At 47.5% G+C, this 16,250-nt stretch overlaps 1 long non-coding RNA gene across 1 annotated transcript; it reads right to left on the minus strand.

Annotated features, from left to right (window-relative positions):
- Positions 1-8,102: 8,102 nt before the first annotated feature.
- LOC149121758 (uncharacterized) lies at positions 8,103-10,736 on the minus strand. The gene is made up of 2 exons (XR_016222972.1): positions 10,254-10,736; positions 8,103-8,620 (listed from the first exon to the last, which is right to left on the minus strand). It is a non-coding gene; the product is annotated as an uncharacterized LOC149121758 (long non-coding RNA).
- Positions 10,737-16,250: the final 5,514 nt, after the last annotated feature.

The raw sequence follows: 16,250 nt of genomic DNA on the forward strand, positions 1-16,250 counted from the left end.
TACACAGAGAGAGAAGGAAAGGCAGAGAGAGAGAAAGAGAGAGAGAGAGAGAGAGGGAGGGAGAAAGAGAGGTCTTCCATCTGCTGGCTCACTCCCCAATTGGCTGCAACAGCCGGAGCTGTGCCGATCAGAAGCCAGGAGCCAGCAGCCTCCTCTGGGTCTCCCATGCAGGTGCAGGGACCCAAGGACTTGGGCCATCTTCCACTGCTTTTCCAGGCCATAGCAGAGAGCTGGATGGGAAGTGGAGCAGCTGGGATTGGAACTGGCACCCATGTGGGATGCCCACACTGTAGGCGGTGGCTCCACATGCTACGCCACAGCCCCAGCCCCTTGCATATTTTGGTTTCAATACTAGTTCAGTATGGTTAGCTCTGTCTTTCTATCCTGAAATCACTCACGAATAAGCCTGATAGAAATATCAATAACATCAGGGTTCTTGAACTCTCAAAAATAATTTTTAAAAAATATTTACATTAATTTTTCATCTACTTGGGAGACAGAGAGAGAGAGAGAGAGAGAGATCTTCCATCAACTGGTTCATTACCCAAATGCCTGCAACAGCCAGGGCTGGGCCAGGCCAGAGCCAGGAGGAAAGAACTCCATCCGGATCTCTAATGTGGCTGGCAGGGGCCCAAGTAGTTGAGGCATTACTTGCTGTCTCCCAGGATGCATTTTATCAGGAAGCTTGAGCAGAAGTGCAGTAGCCAGGACTTGAACTGATGCTCTGGTATGGGATATGGGTGTCCCACGTATGCTCGAAAATGTTTTTTTCCTACTGGAGGGACTTGTCAGTATCATTGGCTAAATCTAAAGTCCTTATTGGCTTTCTTGGGAAATCAAATGCTGCACTGTTCAACTAAACTTGAGTAGAATAAATGAATGAAACATTTACTTGATTTTATACCTAACTAGTGATTCTAAAAAGAGAGGGATAAATCATGTGCATTTTGCATTGCGATTTAATTAAGGTTTCCCTGTTTGTGACACACTTAAGTGTAGAGTCTATTAGGAAGCATCGTGCAAGTCAATTAAGAATTTCTTTAAGATCTAATCTGAGAGCAAAAACGAAGTTTCATAGCCTTTAGCACAGTCGTGTTTTAATTAAGTGTATTTGGAACAAAGAATTTTTCTGTTTAAAATCAAAAATAGAATTACAAATGATCTACAGTACCCTCCCCTCCCCCCCTTCCCCCCCCCCCCCCGCCCCGCCCTTCCCCAGGTCACTTTACAGATGGGGAAACAGAGATACAGAACTGGAAAATGACTTCCATGTCCCCACCTGACCCATCTGGGCTTTTCACTTTGTCCCAGTTGAGGGACTCTGTGTAAACTGGACCTTTGCTGTCCACTGGCTGGGAGTGCAGTGAGTTCTACTTTACATGTCCTCGTAAAGAAGTCACTAGCTGGCCGGCATCGTGGCTCACTAGGCTAATCCTCCGCCTGCGGCGCTGGTACCCCGGGTTCTAGTCCCGGTTGCTCCTCTTCCAGTCTAGCTCTCTGCTGTGGCCTAGGAAGGCAGTGGAGGATGGCCCAAGTGCTTGGGTCCCTGCACCCGCATGGAGACCAGAAGGAAGTACCCAGCTCCTGGCTTTGGATAGGCACAGCGCCGGCTGTAGTGGCCATTAGGGGAGTGAACCAACAGAAGGAAGACCTCTCTCTCTCTCTCTCTCTCTCTCACTGTCTAATGATGCCTGGCCAAAAAAAAAAAAAAAAAATCACTAGCATCAAAAGCTTGTTGGCTGTATTCCAGCCCATCCTAATGAGTTTCTGTTTGTGTCCACACGTGCATTTAAAAATTCATCCAACAGGGGACAGTGTTGTGGTGCAGCGGGTTAAGCAGCCACTTGGGATGCCTGCATCCCATATTGGAATGGCAGTTCTGAGTCCTGCCTGTTCCACTTCTGATCCAGCTCCCTGCTAATGGGCCTGGGAAACCCACATGGAAGACCAGGATGGTGTTCCTGGCTCCTGGCTTCAGCCTGAACCAGCCCCAGCAGCTGTGGCCATTTAGGGAGTGAACCAGCAGATGGAAGAGCTCTCTGTCCTTCTGTCGCTCTCTGTCTTTCTATCACTCAGCCTTTCAAATAAATAAAATAAACCTGAAAAGGAATTTATCCAACCAGCATGCACTAGAAGAACCAGATGAAGGGCCTGCCTTCAGGGAGTGCAGTCCAGAGAAGGGAACAAGAACTCCAACACCGTGGAGAGTGTGAGCCTAGAGGTAAGTTAAGGAGGGACTCTAGCCCACCTGGAGAAAGGCTTGGGGAATGGGAGAGGGAAGAACCGTTCAGGGAATTGGTAGAGCACGCCATGTCCAACAGCCACACCCATGAGTGCATAAGGAAAAGTGCTTTCAGGTCTACCACGAAGGAAAACAGTAAGAAAACAGAAATTCTGAGAAGACGTATGTTTGCTTTCAACAAAGAACTTGATCTAAGGTTAAGCAAACCGACAAGTTCTGATGGGAAGCGCTCTGAATAGGAAGACTGGAAACCCAGAGTTTCCTCCCAGCTCTGTAGTGTGACCCAGGTGAGTCCCCTAACCCCTCTCTGCCCCAGATTCTGTACCTGTAAAATAGGGTGTGTGGGGTGAGATCCCAGGTCCCTCTAGCACCTGAGGATTCTATGATTCCAGGTAGCTTTATGCACCAAGTCTATTACTGAATGAAATTCTTGAATTTCTATCCCATCCTGATGAGGACGAGGTTACAAGTCAATAAAGCTGATTAGAGGAACAAACGCTGACTTCCTTTTCTTTTCTAAGGGGTGGTAGGAGAATAAATATGTATGATTTCTTGTGTTTCAGGCATTTGATTTGTCATTAAAATAATACCTTCCTATTGTATACAGGGGGGAACTTAGGCCATAGAATTTAAGCAGTGCGTCCTCCTGGCATGCATGGAAGGCGGTGGTGCTGAAATTACAACCCCGGTCTCTGTGATGTCGGAGTCTGACCTTTCTCCACCACGCCATTTCAAAGCAAGTTTGCAGCAGAGAATCCTCGCCATGCAGGAAAATACACCGTGCAGATGTCTTCCCCTTGGGAAAAGACCATGAGGTCATCTTTCCCACTCACCACCAAGCCCCTAACCCATATGCCAAGGCTCCAAGAAGACCTGCCTAGGAAGCATGCATAGGGGGCCGGTGCTGGGGGGCAGCCAGTTAAGCCGAGGCTTATGACACTGGCGTCTCATATTGAAGAGCTGGAATCAGGAACTGGGACCTGGAATTAAACCCGGGTACTCCAATGTGGGACATGCAACTTAACTTCTAGGCTAAACACCTGCTCCCAGGGCATGTTTCTCAATGTATTTCTTTTTAAAGATTAAGGATTCTTCCCTGAGAAAGTCCCTGGTAGCGTTCCCCTGAGTTTCACTGGGTGGAGTGTGTCCCCTGCCCCTTTCTAAACCAATCTTGAGCAGAAGATGGCATTGTTTGATTGGCGTGGGCTAGTCAGGCTTTTCCCATGAATTGCACAGAGGAAGAGTGGTTCCCAGAAGTCCTGGCTCTCCCAGCGAGGAAATGCAGAGGGGACAACTGCCGGGCAGATAATCAGGCAAGTCCACCATCTCCTCTGTTATTTGTCTTAGGATGACCAGAGTAAACAAAGCAGGAGTGTTTAAAGCACTTTCACCTTTAGTGTCCACATGGGTAAAGAAACACAAACCAAAAAAGGATTAGCAATGGTGAATGATCACGTTGCGACTTAGAGATGGTTACTGAGCTTCATGTAGTGTTCAAAATTCCTAACGGGAGTGCGCGTTTATGCAGCAGACTCTGTTTAAGTCCTGGCTCTGCTCCCAGTTCCAGCTCCGTGCTGGCTAATGTAGTCCCTGGGGCAGTGGTGATGGTCAAGCACCCACATGGGAGACAGGGATTGAGTTTCCGGCTCCCGGCTTTGGCTTGGCCCAGTCCCGGCTGTTGTGGGCATTTGGGAAATGAACGAGCTGATAGGAAATCTCCAACTGCCTTTCTCTGTCTCTCTGACTTTCAAATAAAAGAATACATAAAGTCTGAAAAATTTGTAATTAAAAACAACTGCATTGGGCCGGCGCCGCGGCTCACTAGGCTAATCCTCCGCCTAGCGGCGCCGGCACACCGGGTTCTAGTCCCGGTCAGGGCACCGGATTCTGTCCCGGTTGCCCCTCTTCCAGGCCAGCTCTCTGCTGTGGCCAGGGAGTGCAGTGGAGGATGGCCCAGGTGCTTGGGCCCTGCACCCCATGGGAGACCAGGAAAAGCACCTGGCTCCTGGCTCCTGCCATCGGATCGGTGCGGTGCGCCGGCCGCAGCGCGCCGACCGCGGCGGCCATTGGAGGGTGAACCAACGGCAAAGGAAGACCTTTCTCTCTGTCTCTCTCTCTCACTGTCCACTCTGCCTGTCAAAAAATAAAAAAATAAAAAATAAAAATAAAAAAAAAAAACAACTGCATCACGAAGTTTGGTGTGTTGGTAGAGGTGTGGATTTGGGGATAGAAGACCTAAATTTCTCTCTTTTTTTTAAGATTTATTTATTTTACTTGAAAGTCAGAGTTACACAGAGAGAGGAAGGGCAGAGAGAGAGAGGTCTTTCATCTGATGGTTCACTCCCAAAATTGGCTGCAACGGCCGGAGCTGTGCCAATCCGAAGCCTGGAGCCAGGAGCTTCCTCCAGGTCTCCCATGTGGGTACAGGGGCCCAAGGACTTGGGCCATCTTCTACTGCTTTCCCAGGCCACAGCAGAGAGCTGGACAGGAAGTGGAGCTACTGGGTCTTGAATTGGCAGCCATATGGGATGCCGGCGCTCCAGGCTGGGGCGTTAACCCACTGCACCACAGCGCCGGCCCAGAAGACCTAAATTTCTTCCTTGACTTCAGCAATTACCAGTTTGACTTTAGGTAATGAATCTGCTTTTCAAGCTTTGGTTTCATAAATGTAAAACAGAGATATCATTTGCCGTGACGATGAAATAAAATCTGATGCATGGGGAAGTGCTCTGCAAACTCTTCGGTGGGTTGTTCCTGTGTGGGAAAGCTTAGTCACTTAGACCTGCGTGGTTTCCTATACCTCCACAAGGCTAACCAGAACAAAATATTTATTCCTAATTAACAAGTTCCTACAATCTCTGTTCCTCTCCATACACCCTCCTCTCTTCAGAGCCTGAATTATTCATCTCTAGCCCTAGTGCTGAACTCCAATGACTGGGAGTGATGAAGGCTCCATTCACCATGACGCTGAGAATTTGCATGTGTTAGATCATGGATGTAATTAAAATATAGCATTCACCTGCTGAGAACAACATTACACTATTTATGAAACTATATAATTTCAATAACGAAACTCAGCAAGATTTCATTGTCATCTCCACCTGTAATCACAGAAGTGCTGATGCAGCACTCGGGACCAAAAGCTCACCAACATTGGCTGAAAATCTGCAACCAGTCTGTGTTTTCATCATTTCTATGAAATCTTTTCTTTGGTGGGGGTGGGGGGAGTTAAACAGCCCTCTTCTAAAAGGTTAAAATTAATTAAATGTTCAAATTAACGCCAGGAAAACTTTCATGTTAGAAAATTCTTGTTGCCTCTGGTTAGAAGGGGCTAGGTTTTGTTTTTTTTTTCCTAAAGATTTATTTATTTATTTGAAAGATAGAACTACACAGAGAGAGAGAGAGGGAAGGAGAGAGAGAGAAAGAGAGGTCTTCTATCCACTGGTTCACTCCCCAGGTGGCTGCAACAGCTGAAGCTGAGCCAATCGAAAGCCAGGAGCTAGGAGCTTCCTCCTGATCTCCCAGGCAGGTGCAGGGGTCCAAGAATTAGCCTGGTTTTCCAGTTCTTTCCCAGGCCCTAGCAGGGAGCTGAATCAGAAGAGGAGCACCCGGGACTTGAACTGGTGCCCATATGGGATGCCGGCACTGCAGGCTGGGGCTTTAACCTGCTACGCCACATTGCTGGTCTCTCAGTCCCATTTTTACTTGGAGCCACAATTGCACAGACAAGTCACTTTGTTTTTCTTTTTGTTTCGCTGTGCTCACACCTTCATCTCCCCTTAGTGAGTTTTCAGGCATCCCAAATGCCTCACTAAGGGGAGATGAAGGTGTGAGCACAGCAAAACAAAACAAAAAAAAAAAACAAAGTGACTTGTCTGTGCAGGAGATACCGCTACGCTCATCCACCCCATCCTGGGCTGAGTGTGGTGTGGGCTGTGAGCTGCTTTCCCGACTGCTATATGCACAGAACGTGCGCACTGGTAGAATGAACAACTGCTAAAGCCACTCTTCTTCGTTTTTTCTTTAATTTGAGAGGCAGAGAGAGAGCGAGTGAGAGAGTGAGCTCGCTCCCTTTAAATGGTTGACTCCCTAGATGCACACAGCTGTGGAGGCTGGGCTCGACCAAAGCTGGGAGCTAGAAACTCAATCCAGATCTCCCACAAGGATGGTAGAGACCCAATTACTTGAGCTATTACCACGGCCTCCCAGAGTCTGCATTAACAGAAAGCTGGGATCAGGAGTCGGACTTTGAACTTGAACTCAGATACTCAACTACAGGACATGGGCTTCTTAATCACCACGCTAAAAGCCTGTCCCACCACTGCTGTTCTTATCTGTGGAAGTATTACATCATTTAAAAATTTTTACTAAGCTCTTAGCCTCAATCATGCCCTAAAGCAATTATTTCCACAGGTTAATGATGTGTTCTATAAAGAACGGTTTCCTTTTTATTCTTGGTGAATTTGCCTTTTAATTTCATTTACCAACCATTTTGTCTTACATGATGGAATCGTGTAGACTTAAATGAACTCTCCAAAGATTGATAAAAATCGATGTCTGTTAGCTGTGCTTTGAACTACACTTCAACCTTCTAAATGGAATCTGCTGTTTCCTTTTAAAAGGGAGGATCACAAAGAATATTGGATTATTTTGGTAAAAGAGATGGTATGTTATGGAATGACATTTATAACCTAATGTTATTTAGATTAAGTTTAAAAAAAAGAAAAAGCGGGACTGCAGTGGGGGAAGCAAACCTGGAAGATAAGCTCCTCCGCCAGCACACAAGTCAGGGCTCTTCCCCTGGCTGTGCCGGCTCTTGTCCTTAGCCGCTGGGGACTCTAGCAAGTGGATTCAGAGTCGGGCCGCAGAACGAGCCCGGCAATCGGATTTATTAATCATTTCAGGAGAAATGGAGAACACCTTCCCAGACAACGCCCTCGCCCAGGCCTCCCAGGCGCTTTAGGTTTTACTGTTAATAAGATTCAATAGGAGATGAGCAGTAAAGATATTGGAGCAGAGTTTATGACGAGGAAAAAGTACACATTAAGCACTGGGCTCCCCGACCACTTAACTCAGCACTCTGTGTACATATTTTTCCATTCAGATTTTTTTATTGCTGTTTGCTCAGGGGGAAAAAAAAAGTCCTCGTTGAAAGAATGTGGCAGGAGTACATGCGCCCTTTTTCCAGGGCTTTCTCTCGTGAGATGGGGCCGCAGTCCCTCCCCTTTGTAGTTCTCTGCTAGTCCGGGCTGGAGGCTGCTGCTGGCCGAAACCCAATCTTGTCCTTGCAAATAAAGGAGTCGCCTGACAATGTTGTATGTGTTGGGACCTCGTCTGAGCCAATCAGAGGCTGCCCTTGACAGCCGGAATGAGGGGAAGTTTATAATAGGATCAGTTTTGTTTGCAATTTGTTTCTAATAGATGCCAATAAGCCAGTTAACTAGGCTCCAGTTAATGGACATTTTATTGTTTCTGCCCCCCGCCCCTTGCCATGCTTATGACCTTTCCACAGAAGCATTTGGGATGCCTGAAAACTGGGATCCACCTCCGGGTAGTCCCAGGGCTCTCCGCCCCGGAGAACGCGCCCGCCAGCCCCGTGGAGCAGGCCAGGCCCCGATACTTTGATCATCCTGTCAGCGGGAAATTTACAGCAACATTCGGGCTTTTGTTCCATGTGTATTTCTCCAAATATAATATCTCCCTCAAGAAATCAATGATAAGCTGTTAAACTAAAGAGCATGGTAACATCCACAGAGCAGTAAATTAATGGTCTTTTGTGGATAGATGGTTACAGATTTCATCATAAAAAATGGATAAAAGATTACATATCACACAGAGCGAAACTTTTAATAACTCAACATGACTTTTCTTAATGGGTTTTATTCATTTTAATCATTATAGTGTCAATGATGATTATAGCCTTATTAGATTGTAGTGATTGAGGGGCCTGTTTATGAGATATTGAAAAGCTCAGCCTGCTCAGAATAGCCGGGCCGCCTGTGTGGGTTTGATGTGTAACTTTATCTGAAGAAGTAGGGCTTGTCAGGAGAGTTTCAATTAATACTTTGACTAAATCGCTCCTGTCTTTAGTGACCTAGGTCACAGATGACTTAAGGATTCCACAACATCAGCTTTTCAAAACAGTGCGGCTTCGGTAGTGTAAGATGGAGCTGTGAGCACCACGTGTGTTTAAACAAGGTAGGGCAGGGCAGGGCAGGGGCCCAGTGGCCAAGTCCTTCCACCTCCCTCCACGGCGGGAAAGTCCTCTTTCAGCCTTCATGATGTCTCCTTTGAAAGGTGTTCCTTTAACCATGGGGTAAAAAGTTGGCCACGAGAATCTGGAAGGATCTAGAAGGTTCTCAGTTTTTCCTTTCATGCCTGGATACAGATTAAAATAAAAACCAGGACTCCATTAGTGATTAATAAGATGCTCTTTCAGGGAAATCCCTAAGACATAGTCATCCTAAACAGCCATTATTATAAAAGCATCAATGATATTCCTAAATTTAAAGCAAATAATAAAAGCCAAACCCACACGTGAATACCGCAGTGGGACCAAGGTCGTAGCACCACCCAGCTGATATCCTCTTGATTTAGTATTGATTCTGGAGATTGTCTATTTTCATTACAAATAATTCTGTCACCTGAAAATTATACCAAATGTTTCATTATAATGGAAGTCATCTGTAGCAGGCCTGTGAGAAGGGGCCACAGCAGGAGGGCTGGGATCAGTTTTGTTTAAATTTTTAAGTTTTGTTTAAATCAGTTGGGTTTAAATTTAGGCTACTTACTTTACTAGCACCGTGTGTTTGGGGCAGATGATTTGAACTGTCCTTGCCTCTCTTTCAGTAGAAATAGGAAACCTGGTGCCTGTTTTACCCATCTCTTAATAATCATAGGAATGATAAGAGAATCTAATGACCACACATTTGTGCCTAACAATCTCTTTGTTTTCAAGGTAAACTTTACATCTCCACTAAGACCAAGGGACTAGGTGACCTGGCTTTTATATAGTGTGCAATATTTTAAAAAATCAAGTGATTTGATGAAGATCTGGAAAAGCCAAATTCAATCTCGATTCAGCCCCAAGTACTCAAAAAAAGAAGAATTAAAGTCAAAATGAATCTAGGGAAGCTTCTCTTTCCTTTTCTGGGGGAGAGAAGGTGTATGTCTGGATTTTAATAGATGAGGCGAGAAAGGATTTTATTTTTAAAGATTTATTTATTTATTTGAAAGGAAGAGTTATAGAGAGGCAGAGAGAGAGAGAGAGAGAGAGAGAGAGAGAGAGAAAGTCTTCCATCCACTGGTTCACTCCCTAAATGGCCGCAATGGCCAGAACTGCACTGATCTGAAGCCAGGAGCCAGGAGCTTCTTCTGGGTCTCCCACACGGATGCAGGGGCCCAAGGCCATGGGCCATCTTCTACTGCTTTCCCAGGCCATAGCAGAGAGCTGGATGGTAACTGGAGCAGCCAGGACTCGAACTGGTGCCCATGTAGGATGCTGACACTGTAGGCAAAGGCTCAATCTACTACACTACAATGCCGGCCCCAAATATGTACAATTTTCAATATGTCAATTAAAAGAAAAACTAGGGCCAGTCAGTAGGAGTGACTTAAGATGCACAAGTGTGTCCAAGTGGCCTGTCTCTACCTATCTGATGGGCAAAGCTGAGCAAGCCTCAGTCTAGACCTCAGCAAAGAAGAAAGGAGATGAAAGGGGGCTGGCAGAGGCCCAGGAGGTTCCAAGAGAAGAGAAGGACAAAGAAATGCAGAGAGGGAAGAGGAGTTGAAGAAAAAAACCTCAAAATTCGAAGAAAGCAAGTGTTGGGAGGTGGCAGTGGCAACTGGTTGCAGAGTGCCAAATGTGCCTATGCGAGGAGAGTGCACAAGGGAGGGAGGTGCTGTGGGGAAAGAGCATGGACCTTGGTCTCAGACAGCGCTGGGCCAATCCTCCTCCACCACCACCACCACGGCCCTGCTGTCAGCTCTACTTAACAGCCGCTCCACCCACCAAGAGTAAGTCCTGTGGAGTTGGTCACGTTTCCATTTGCTCGGGATGGATGGAGTCTATGTAGCAGGTTGGAGTCATTCAAATTTAATTCTCTCCATCCACGAAACTCTGTTCTTGATCTACACATTGTCCCTGGGACGTCCCATTCACTTCTGGCTCCCATATACATCAGTGGTGTCACTCCCCGTCTTCGTGGAGGAACGACACAGGACCCTGCGCTGTTCTTTTGTCTGCTCGGCCCTCCCTGGGTTTGCTGCTGGTTCTTCCCGGGTTGGCTACCGACCCTTCCACCTCCGTGGAAGGGCGGTTCCCCCTGGCCACTTTCCCCACTTCCGCGGGGGAGCAGCACACCGCCGGCCGGCTCTCTCGGGGGCTGCTCAGGTGTTCCCTTTAGATGTTCCCGGTGCATGTTGTCTCTCTCCTCCTTTATAGTCCTCTTCACCAATCCCAACTCTGCTACCCACACGCCGAGTACGCTGCTCTCCTCCAATCAGGAGCAGGATCAGCTCCTGCAGGTCATCACTCAAGTTGGCGAGAGGCAGCTGCGTAGAAGCTATTTCCTCCTCTCCCAGCGCCATATTGTGGGAGAGCAGATGCATAGAATAAGTCTTAATTCCAGTAACAGTCTAGTCCGAGTTGCTCCCCACAAGTGGTGCCATCTTTCTGTCTCCAGCCTGTCTCTGGGGCCCAGACACTGCTTTCTTCTGCCTTGCTGGTGGTCTTTGCTTAGGCCTGGCCCAAGTCTACCTGCTTCTCAGCTAGCTTGTGCTTCCTCCTGTATCCCATACCTGGCTAGGAGCTTTCCTGCCGACTCAGGTCACCAATTGTAGTTATCTTCCTCTCCAGGTCTCTCACTCTCTATCCTGTCAATCAATAACTTCTGTCAATTCTGACTTCTTCCTGTGATGGTTTTAAACTATATCCACATATTCCTTGTCTTTTTCCCTAGAAACTAGTTTCTTAAAAGACTATTAATTTTATTTATTTGAAATGCAGAATTACATAGAGCTGGAGGGAAAGACAGAAAGAGAGGATCTTCCATCTGCTGTTTCACTCCCCAGCTGGGCTGGGACTGGGCCACTGAACGAAGCCACGAACCTGGAATTCCATGCAGGTCTCCCACAGGGGTGCAGGGGTCCAAGCACTTGGGCCCTCTTCCACTACTTTCCCAGGTGCCTTAGTAGGGAGCTGGATCAGAAGTGGAGCAGCTGGGACTTGACCTGGCACTCCCATGGGCTTAACAAACTGCACCACACCCCTTGGAAAGTAGACTCCTGTGACTGTTTTGACCAATAGTTTGGGGAAGCTGGAACCATGTGACTTCTGAGGCCAATCCATAAAAGAGACTCAGCTTCCACCTTGTTCCTTGGAACACGTGAGCTTCTACCTATGAGCCATGAGGCTTTGATGTTGTGGGAAATCCCAAAGTAGCACCCAGGGAGGAGTCGCAGGGAGAGGCACTGAGAGTACACACAGAGATGCGTGGCTGGCTCCCAGCTGCCCTGCACCTCTGCTGTTCCAGCTCCAGCCATCACCCAACAACTATGATAGCCTGCACCTGGAAGACCACCCAGCTGAGCCCTGCCCAGATTCCTGACCACAGAAACCACAAGAGGTGCTGACCTGGTGGTGGTTTTAAGCCACGAAGTTCTGGGGCAAGCTGCAAGTTAGAGCAGTAACTGGAACACTCACCATCCTTGCTATTTCCCTTCTGCAAGCGTTGCCTTAGACCCCGCCCTGTCACCTGGTCTGGCCTGGTGAGTGGCTGGCACCACAAGAGGACCCAGAGGACTCTTGGACAAACCAAAGTCAGCCCCATGGCAGCAGACTCTGTGGGCAACACTAGGATCTTAAATCTGCTAGGTGAGAATTTTGTGACAATGGATTTCTCCCTGCATTGTAGATCTGCTGATGTATGACCCAGAGGAATCCAGGATCTGGGGTGAGTACGTGCCTCCCTCAGAAACAAAGCAATAAAAAGAGAAAAGACAATAAAAAGGCATTATCAAGTGCTGTAAGAGTGATTTGCTTTTGAGTTGGTTCTGACTATTTTTTTTTTTTTTTGGTCCAAATTGTTTATTCTTTTTGTTGTCTGGTCAGTTGAAATCAGCCTGGTCGTTTGAGTCTTTCTTCCCAGAAGCACAAAACAAAGATCATCTTATGTTTGTCTGTTCATGCCAGCTGGTGCCGCCCAGCTTCGGTGGGAGACATTTAGGTTCTAACTTCTGTCAATCCTCAGAGAACGCTGAGAGGTTACCGAGCGCCCCTGATTTACACGTTAAGTGAGAAGCAGCCTTCTAATTCTTACGGCCTTTTACAGGCTCCATTTTTCAACTTTATCTACTGGAATGTAAAATTTCAGCCCTTTTATAAATTGCCTATTAATATTTAATTTCTTACATCATTGTATTGTTGCCGATAACCACCATTGCTGCATGAAACAATAACCGAAGATGCATTCACTATCAATAGACAAGGACGCAAATAGATAGCAGCGGGAGTATACGTGAAAAATAGTCTGTCAAGCCCCGGCAGCCTCAATGAGCTTGGATTTACTGTACTCCGGCCACGGCGACTCTCATTGTCGCTTCAGCCTCTGATTACTCTGTTTGCACTGCAGACAAAATGGTGTAAATGCACACCACGATAATAAGAGAACTATCTGTCATCTCTTTTATTTTTATTCCAAGCTCGGAGAATTGGCAGAAAGAGAACAGTAAATGGAGATTCCTGCTGGTTCTGTGTCACCGGGCCCTTTTAAAACACTGAGGGCGCTGTGAATTATTTAAGACAGAAGAGAAAGTGGGAGTTCGCAGTTTCACCAAAGCTTTCTGCCAATTCCCTTACCCACACTCCAAGCCCGGTCATCTCAGACGACAGGGTTTTTGTGGTTACTGTTCAAAAACTATCAGTACGAGAATGCTTGTTTTCAGTATGAGAGAGAATGGCCAAGTCAGGAATTAATGAGAGGGTCAAGAAGGGAAGCAAATACTGCAGATGCAAGCTGAGAACTCAAGGTTCGTGTTCGGCTCAGCAGAGAATCGGGCACAGACCTCGGGAGGTAATTTTGTCTGCTTCAACCCCGTGGGGATCCCACAGGCATCTTTTTTTTTTTTTTTTCAAAGATTTAGTTATTTGAAAGAGTTACATAGAGAGAGGAAGACACACACACACACATACAGAGAGAGAGAGAGAGAGAGAGAGATCTTCCATCTGCTGGTTCATTTCCCAAGTGGCTCGCAATGGCCAGGCTGAAGCCAGAGTCAAGAGCTTCATCCAGGTCTCCCACATGGGTGGCAGGGGCCCAAGCACTTGGGCTATCTTCCACTGGTTTCCCAGGCGCATTGGCAGGGAGCTGGATCGAAGTGGAGCAGCTGGGTCTCGGATCGGCACCCATATGGGATGCCAGGGTCACAGGCAGTGGCCTTACCTGCTATGCTACAGCGCCAGCCCCACCCACGGGCATGTTAAATTCATCATATTTAAGGTGAGCTTATATTGATATTTCCTTCCTACACATCTCACAACAGAGACAGCCCTCTTCCTTTTCATTCGGATTTTCTTTCTTGCCTGAATGACATCATCACTTTCCCCTTTACCAAAGCTAAAAAACCATGTTTCTGCTTCTCTGTCCAATGATTGTAGAGATCTACTGCTAAGCTTTGGGGCCTTTGTCTGCACAAGCCTTTCCCAGGATTCTGGCTGGGAAGGCCAGGGGCATGCAGTGTGTTCACAAGGCAATGAGACCTGTAGCACTTGGAAAAGTAAGATGTTTTCAGGGCTGGCACTGTAGCTAAGCAGGCAAAGCCACCGCCTGCAGTGCCGGCATCCCATGTGGGCGCTGGTTCGAGACCCAGCTGCTCCACTTCCAATCCAGTTCTCTGCTATGGCCTGGGAAAGCAGAAGTTGGCCCAAGTCCTTGGGCCCCTGCACCCGCATGGGAGACCTGAAGGAGGCTCCTCTGGCCATTGCAGCCAACTGGGGAGTGAACCAGTGGATGGAAGACCTCTCTCTCTCTCTCTCACTCTTTCTCTCTCTCTGGTATCTCTTGTGTAACTTTGACTTTCAAATAAATAAATAAATAAATCTTAAAATAAAAAAGGGTGTTTTCATTGACGTCTCTTTCCATGCCAACTTTTCCATAGCTATAAATTTCCTCTTTTCAAATGCCACTTTGGAGATTTGGACTAAGGGGACATTGAATTGAGTTTGGAGATACATTTAATTGGGTTTAATGGGACCTGTTTATGTGTTTTGGGCACTTCTGCTTATAGTTAATTGTTGCTGGTTGTCCCTGTGGCGGGGTCAGCTTCCAGCACACTCCCACTGCCCCCTGGGCTGATTTACCTGACCCCACAGCACAAGGAAGCAGAGCACAAGCAGACCCTGCTGTGCAGATGTGCGGGAGGCACAGCTGTGAGGGGGTGGGGGTGTGGTTCTTTGTGTTCTTAGACACGTAAAACTGTGAGAATTCACTTCTCACTGACACCTGCTCTACACAGCAGTACTGTTCTATCAGGAATGTCCTCCAAAAGGCAGTTTATGTAAGTGTGAGAGAAGTATGCTTTTCTTTTCAACAGGGATAATGAGAAATAGAATTTGCTAACTGTGTTCATAAGCACAAAGCTATAGCAGGACTGTAAATAATAAGTGTATCTATAACTACCCAGTTAGAGGACACTTAGTGGATGTGTGACTCAGTTTGAAAAAACCTAGGGATGGGCATTGCAGAGCCGTGAACGCCATGGGGTAAGCCAATGCCTTGATGCTGGCATCCTGTGTTGGAGCCAGTTCCAGTCCCAGCTGCTCCACTTCTGATCCAGCTCCCTGCTAATGCGCCTGGGGTAGCAGCAGCAGATGGCCCAAGGGCTTGGGTCTCTGTACCTATGTGGGAGATCTGAATGGAATTCCAGAACCCCGGCTTCAGCCTGGCCCAGCCCCAGTTGTGGCAGCCGTTTGGAGAGTGAGCCAGCGAATGGAAGATATACATTATCTTTCATTTCCACAACCACTCTATGAAGTAGATATCACTTCCCTTGTGTACATGAAGAAACCAGACTCCAAGTACTTCTGTTACCTGTCCCCTGGACTGCCAGGCAAGAGGCAGGATTCCAGACCTTTAACCATCCACAAGATGCTGGCATCTGCTTCAGGGCGAATGTGCACTTGCCCAGCGTGTACGCTCACAACCCCTGAGATGGGACCCTCTGACCACGTACGGCGCATCTTTCCTTTGATGCAGCACTTCTGCACTTCTGCCTCCAAGTCTCTGGAAGTTTCAACAGCAGTTGCACTTGCTGCCTTCACAATCTCCCACATGGATGTGACAGCTCTTTCTTCTTAGTTCTCAAAGCACTTCCCTTTTGCTGAGAGACTGAGAGATTCTAGCATTTTCCGTACTTCCTTTAATTAAGGCAAACCAACACTCATCTTTTTTTTTTTTATTTTTTTATTTTTTTTGACAGGCAGAGTGGACAGTGAGAGAGACAGAGAGACAGGTCTTCCTTTGCCGTTGGTTCATCCTCCAATGGCCGCCGCGGCCAGTGCGCTGCGGCCGGCCCACCACGCTGATCCGATGGCAGGAGCCAGGTACTTCTCCTGGTCTCCCATGGGGTGCAGGGCCCAAGCACTTGGGCCATCCTCCACTGCACTCCCTGGCCACAGCAGAGAGCTGGCCTGGAAGAGGGGCAACCGGGACAGAATCCGGCGCCCCGACCGGGACTAGAACCCGGTGTGCTGGCGCCGCAAGGCGGAGGATTAGCCTAGTGAGCTGCAGCGCCGGCCAACGCTCATCTTTATATTGTTGCAGTTCCCTCGCTGTGTAGTTTGCTCCTCTCATGTAGCATAATAGACATTTTCCATATTCCCACAGAGTCAGTCATTTCCATGGCAGAGTGACACACACACACACACACACAGAGGGAGAGAGAGATCTTCTATCCTCTGGTTCACTCTCCAAATGGCCACAACAGCTGGAACTTGGGCAGGCTGAAGTGA

The sequence above is a fragment of the Oryctolagus cuniculus genome, chromosome 16, assembly GCF_051225735.1.
Source record: "Oryctolagus cuniculus isolate XC-2025 breed Fujian yellow rabbit chromosome 16, ASM5122573v1, whole genome shotgun sequence".
NCBI lineage: Eukaryota > Metazoa > Chordata > Mammalia > Lagomorpha > Leporidae > Oryctolagus > Oryctolagus cuniculus.